At 42.8% G+C, this 6124-nt stretch overlaps 1 protein-coding gene across 11 annotated transcripts in view; it reads left to right on the top strand.

The window, feature by feature from the left end:
- Positions 1-306: 306 nt before the first annotated feature.
- Positions 307-6124, top strand: part of CDH23 (cadherin related 23) — a 641486-nt gene continuing 635668 nt past the window's right edge. For all 11 annotated transcript variants that reach the window (XR_005553851.1, XR_005553852.1, XR_005553854.1 and 8 more), the window contains exon 1: positions 307-1576. The gene's annotated coding sequence lies outside the window, so the exon portion shown is untranslated. The remainder of the gene's footprint in view (positions 1577-6124) is intronic.

The raw sequence follows: 6124 nt of genomic DNA, 5'->3' as shown, positions 1-6124 counted from the left end.
AATCTGAGATAAGTTTAGTGAAGAGGAACTCCGTTTTCTTCACATAAATCTGAAGTTACAAAATCAGGATCTTATAAGACCAGTTATAGCACACAGCAGGTTCTCCAACCAAGAGTTGTGTTGACTGAACAATTGTTAAATTGTGATCCTGTGCATCTTAGAGCAGGGGTCTTCAAACTTGGCCCTTTTATGACTTGTGGACTTTAACTCCCAGAATTCCTCAGCCAGGCATGCTGGCTGAGGAATTCTGGGAGTTGAAGTCCACAAGACATAAAAGGGCCAAGTTTGAAGACCCCTGACCAACCTTGACAATTTTAAGCTGTGTGGACATGCTGGCTGGGGAAATTCTGGGAGTTGAAGTCCACACAACTTAACGTTGTGTTCCCCATAGGTTGGAGAAAGCTCAAATGAAATACTTGCCAGCCTGCTTGCCTGCCCCTCTCCTAAGGCTCAAAGGAATAGTTTTCTTCCACCGATCTTTCGCATATCCCACGCACACATCTATAGTACCAGGTCAGGTCTCTCTGGCCAGAAAGCTTCACCTGGTTGGATGGGAAAGTTACCCGAGCAGGGCAATCCTACTTCAAAGGGGAGGGGGCGACAACAGCAGAGACCCTCTACCGCTGCTGCGCAAAAAAAAGGGAGGGTGAGAGCCGGACCCACTTTTAGTTTTAACCTATTCTGCAGCCGTTACTTTTCTCCGAGAGGACCTCTGCTGAATTACTTTGAATGGTAAGTATGTCCCCCCACAAAAAAAAAAAAAAATCGTTAAAGGAAGAGACGCTTAAGACTTGGGAGGAGGTAAAAACAGCCCCTCGCAAAAGTCCTCTGGAAAGTCCCCATGGCGGAGCCTTCCCATTTCTTCGTCCTCCGTCCGGCAGCAATTCCGGGCTGACGGGCGGCTCCGTTCTGAACTGTTTTCGTGGCCACCGGAGCGCGCGGGCGCGCTTGCATCTTTGCCACTTCCTCTTTCAGGAGCCGCCGAAGGAGCGAATCCCGCGGTGTCAGTCAAGGGAGCCGTTCAGCTCGCGCGCGGAAATATTCATTCCTCCACCCTCCTGAACAATGAGGCGGCGGTCGCCGCCACCACCGCCTCCCGCGTGCGCCCCGTGAGCCTCCTCAGAAGCTGCGCGGCCGGCTCCCACTCGGGCTGTGACGCCTGGCTGCTCCCTCGAGTGGGAGAGCGGAGCGCGCCCTTCGTCATCTCAGCCCGCGGGAGCCACCGCCGCGCCCTCTCGCCACGCGCCCGCCTGGCTTCCCGCGCCCAAAGTTGCTCCGCTCCTCAGGCGAAGGGCACGGGCGAGGTGGTGTGTGTGTGTGTGTGTGTGTGTGGGAGAGAGAATAGGGCAGGGCAGGGGGGCGGCGCTCTGCGGTAGGCTCCTCGGGCAAGGCGCCCAGACCAAGGCAGCTGGAGAGCGGACGACGGGCGAAGCCGCGGCGGAAGGAGGCGAAGGCGCTCCGCGCTGGCGGCGGCCGTGCCGGGACCTCTTTGCTCCGCTTCCTCGACCTCTTCGCCGCGACCTTCTCTCCCCCGGCCGCCAGACGCGGGAAGCACGCAACCCCGGTTGCCCGTCAGGTAAGGCGAAGTTCCGGGCGGCTCCCGGCTCTTTGCTCGCTTCTCTTCGCGGGAAGAGTTAGTCGTGGGCGTCTTTCGGGACGTCCCCGGCTTAGGCTTAATAACCTGCTGCCTTGGGAACGGCTCCTTTGGGGCGTTCATTCATTGGCTTTAGAGGCCCCCGCAGCTCAGCGGCTTCGGGTGTTAATAACGGACCCCCAGAATGAATAACTACAGGAGTTGTTCAAGTTGCCACTGGAAGCGGGCTTCTTGGGAAGGCGAGGGTGACTATTACTGGATAGGTCACCCGATCCGCTTTCCTAGAGATATTTCCGAAAGGGCTCGGTGGGGTTTAGGCGCAAGTAGGGTTTACTATTTCCGAGTAAGTCTACACGAGGTGGGCGGATTTTACCGGTACTTTTCCAAAGAAGGTACCTTCCTATTATCCTTCCTCGTACGTAGTCCTAAACACACGAGGGAGTAAGCTGGGTTCCACAAGGGACTTGTTTCCAAGTAAACATGAGATTTCAAGATTATTGCTGGTGGTGCTTGTGAATTGTTCCTGGGCAGCATAAGCGAATTCAACCCGAAAACCAACATAGTGAATCAAAGCAGTCGGATTACATTAAATCACTAATACCAAACACAGACTAAATTATTTTTTTAAAGGCTGTGCCTAACAGCGTAAAATTCGGGAAGTGTGTGTGTGTGTGTGTGTGTGCGCGCGCGCGCGCGACGGAAGCACAACATCAGAAAAATAATTTTCCCAGCAAAACAAAACAAAATGAACTTTTAGAAATGTTTTTGTTTGTTCTTACTCTGTGCCTAGGGGATAGATTTAATTTAGGCTTCTCTTATTTGTCCTTAAGGCTGTTAACTGGAATTTAAGTTAGGACTAAACATGCTTGGGTTTGGTTGCTGGTCACTTTTCTTCAGTTCTCTTTGATTTGGCTGCTCAGAAATTGTTTGGAAACAAGGAAGAGAACTGCAAAAGTTGGAATTTGGATGTAGTTAAATCAATTACATTGGAAATATTTAAGAAATGCATAGGGTTGCAAATCCTGTTCTTTCCCTTTCATTCAGGCTGGGTTTTAAGCATTTCCTGAATAAATGACATGTACATTTTCCCCACCACTGCAACAGTTCTATATTAGGAAGTGATCCAGCTGTAAAAGACCCAGGAGGCTGCAGACTAAAGCCATTAAATGTAGCATCCAAAGAGCTGGCACAATTGTTCAGCAAAGAAGTTGAAGCTTGGCAGTTAAGATGGTCTGATGCAAAAAATTTGCATGGTTCCTGAGTTTTTAAAGATGGTTAACAGAACCCTTCTTAATGCTGCAGCTTCAATGCCTTCACCAATGTGATGTGATTAAGAGGATCCTCTTCAAAACAAGTGAAACTGGGTACTCTGGATAGACCTTTAATGGAAAGGTTATATCCCAATTAGATTTTACTTGATGGCACTTGTTATACTGGTAGTGCAAGTGGGAGCATAATTTCTCTGTCTAAATTAGTTTATCACACTAAACCTAATTAGCATTCTGGCCAGGGGACTTTGCCCTTTCACTGGGGCTGCCTTTCTAATCGTTCAGGTCACTTGCTTGCAAATTGTGTTTTTATTCAAAGGAGATATCTTTGTATCTTTGGGACTGCAATGCTCTTAAGCACATCTATTTGAAATTACACCTCGAGGAAAAGTTATTTATGGGAAAGAGGTCCTGAAATAGGAAGCACCACAACAGGTCTTGATGGATCGTCTAGCGGAAGGGTGGCTTTCCTGCTACCTTCTAGCCCAGGGGTCTTCAAACTTGGCCCTTTTATGACTTGTGGACTTCAATTCCCAGAATTCCTCAGCCAGTATGCCTGGCTGAGGAATTCTGGGAGTTGAAGTCCACAAGTCATAAAAGGGCCAAGTTTGAAGACCCCTGGGCTAAGGTTTCTGTAACTTGCAACACCCCCTTGAGCCCTCCAGCTATTTTCAGTGGACCAAAAGCCCTGTGCAATAGTTTTTTCTGGATCAGGTGTGTTTTTCTCAGGCTGGGTGAAGATCGCTGAGAACTATCATTTTTCAGTGTTCCTGCTTCTTTCACGCTGAAGGGAGATGTCTGCTTTTTTCCCAGGTTATGAAGTTCACAGCTACTTCAGTCGCTATTCCCCACCCTTGGTTGCTAGAACCCATCATTCAAATTGTCCTGTGTAACCAGCCAGCCTGGTTTTCATTCCCCCAACATATATTTTTTCTCTTGTAATTTAAGTTATTTTCAGTGACTGAAAGTACTGCAATTCAGAGGTGTAAGTTTTACTTCATTCTGCCTTCTGATGTATGTTATCGTTTGGAAAACCATTGTTTTGAGAATATGTATGTTTATCATTAGTGTTATTCTCTACATTGTAATACTATTTCTCATTTCATATTCTGCATTAAGTTTCATAAATGAAATGACAGTATAGCGATTCAGAACATTCCCTGTTACAAATCAGTTAGTTGTTCTATAATTGTCTTTACTGAATCATCATAGAGCTCCTTCAATAGGCAGATGAAGTGCCCCCATGTTTTTAAGAACTATCCATAATTTGCTGGTGTCAATATGCAATCAAAATATCCATAAAACAAATACAAATCTCTCTTTTGAAATTCCCTTGCCTTTTCCATTATCCATCAGGTGTTAGTAATGTGATCTCAGGTGCTTCTTCTGAATCTAGACTGAATATCTGGGAATTCTCCTTCCATGCATTGTTGAAATCCAGACTTTAAAATTTTGAGTATCACCTTTCTAGCATTTTTTAAAATATTATTTGGACATTCTTCAATAGTCCTCTTTTTGTGTCAGAATATAACTTGATATTTTCCAGTCCTTTGGCCACCATTATTTTTTTCTGTAATGGACAGTAAATACCACATGAACTACCGTATTTTGCAAAATTTTAAATAATTTAGCAGTCTCATCAACTCCTGCAGTTTTGTTGTGAACATTAGGTCTCATTAAATTTCACTTTTTAAAATATCTTGCATATGTTCACTGACCAAACCTATGTAAGTATCATTGATTTTATGATTTTTTTGGTGGAGCTTATCTCTATATTTATGCCATCTCCTCTTTCCATCTTTTTTTGTAGGTCATTCTATTCTTTGACTTTTATGATACCCATTTCTGAATAAATTCCCTGATTTCTGCAACTTTATTAAATAACTCTCTCATCCTTTCCATTTTATGTTATCTTCAGTCTCTTTCCACTGCTTCTTATCTATAACATCTTGTCGCTTCTTGATCTTGGCAAATTTTTCATTATTGCCTTCTGCTCTTCCTAGTTTTTCAGCTCTTTTCAACATATCAGGCAGCTATTTTCCTTCTTTTAGCATTTTGGAATATTTTTACTTGTTTCATCTGTAATAATAATACACATTTAAATCTTGAGTCTTTCAGATAGCAAATTTAATCCATTAAATTTTGTTCTTTATTTTCACCAGGTGACCATATAAAATATGAAGCCATATCTAATTGGTTTGGTTATTTCATTTCTTTTCTATAATCAGAACTTTTCCATCTTTGCTTGCAAATACATATAGTCAGTTTGAATTTGGTGTTTTCTGTTCAGGGATGCCCATGTACTTAGCCACTTCTTAGATTACTGGATAAGAATAATAGTTGCTGTAAACATTGAATTTGCTTGGCAGAACTTCATTGATTTTCCCTTTATTGTATATGATATTTTACTTGTAGCATTGGCATCCCAATTTCCTATAATTAGCATAACTTTTGTGTGTGTGTGTGTGTTGGGTTGACAAGATGTTGCTGGTTACCATACAACTGTTTATCTTGTTCTGTTTCTCCATCTGGAATATTTTGATACCACTGATTGGCCTGTCTTGGATCATATTGAGATTCCTCTGTACTACAGTTCTCTGAATTAACCTAACTGCCTGGATTCACACAACACCCTGAATCATAAAATGGCCATGCTGCTTGCGTTCTCATTATATACTGAGCCACAGATTATACTTTATTGAATACAGCAATTGCTCCTAAGGGTGACTTGCCTCATAATATTATTGTGAGGATAAAATGTTGTGGGAACTATTTATACTTTTGCTTCTGGAGAAACAGGAGGATGCAAATGTAAGAAGTAACGCTTTTTGTAAATCAAAGATTTATTTATGCAGCCTTCAGGATTATATATTTATTTTTAAAATAAATATTTTTTAAAATAAATGTCCTTCAAGTTAATTACAACACAGATGTTTATTGTTGTTGATTGATTATGACATCAAGTTAGTCTCAGCTCTTAATGACTACATAGATATACCATCTCCAGTATGATCTATTCTCAAATTAGTCCTCTTTCTGTTTTATTTGAGTTCATCCACCTTGTTGCTAGTCATGCTTTTCTCTTTCATTCTACTTTCCCCAGCACTATAGATTTCCCAAGAGAGAAGATATTAATGTGGTCAAATGATCTACTTATTTATTTTCTTGGCTATCAATGGTATTCTGAGGGGTCAGAGAATATTTTCTTCATTGGAAAATCTCAACACTCTAGACATGTGTCTTAATAATTTTATTGGCAAGA

This window comes from Crotalus tigris, unplaced genomic scaffold (genome assembly GCF_016545835.1).
Source record: "Crotalus tigris isolate CLP2741 ecotype Arizona unplaced genomic scaffold, ASM1654583v1 scf7180000023654.2194447, whole genome shotgun sequence".
Classification (NCBI taxonomy): domain Eukaryota; kingdom Metazoa; phylum Chordata; class Lepidosauria; order Squamata; family Viperidae; genus Crotalus; species Crotalus tigris.
The sequence above is the reverse complement of the archived record's forward strand: the minus strand, read 5'-3'. Positions and strand labels throughout refer to the sequence as shown.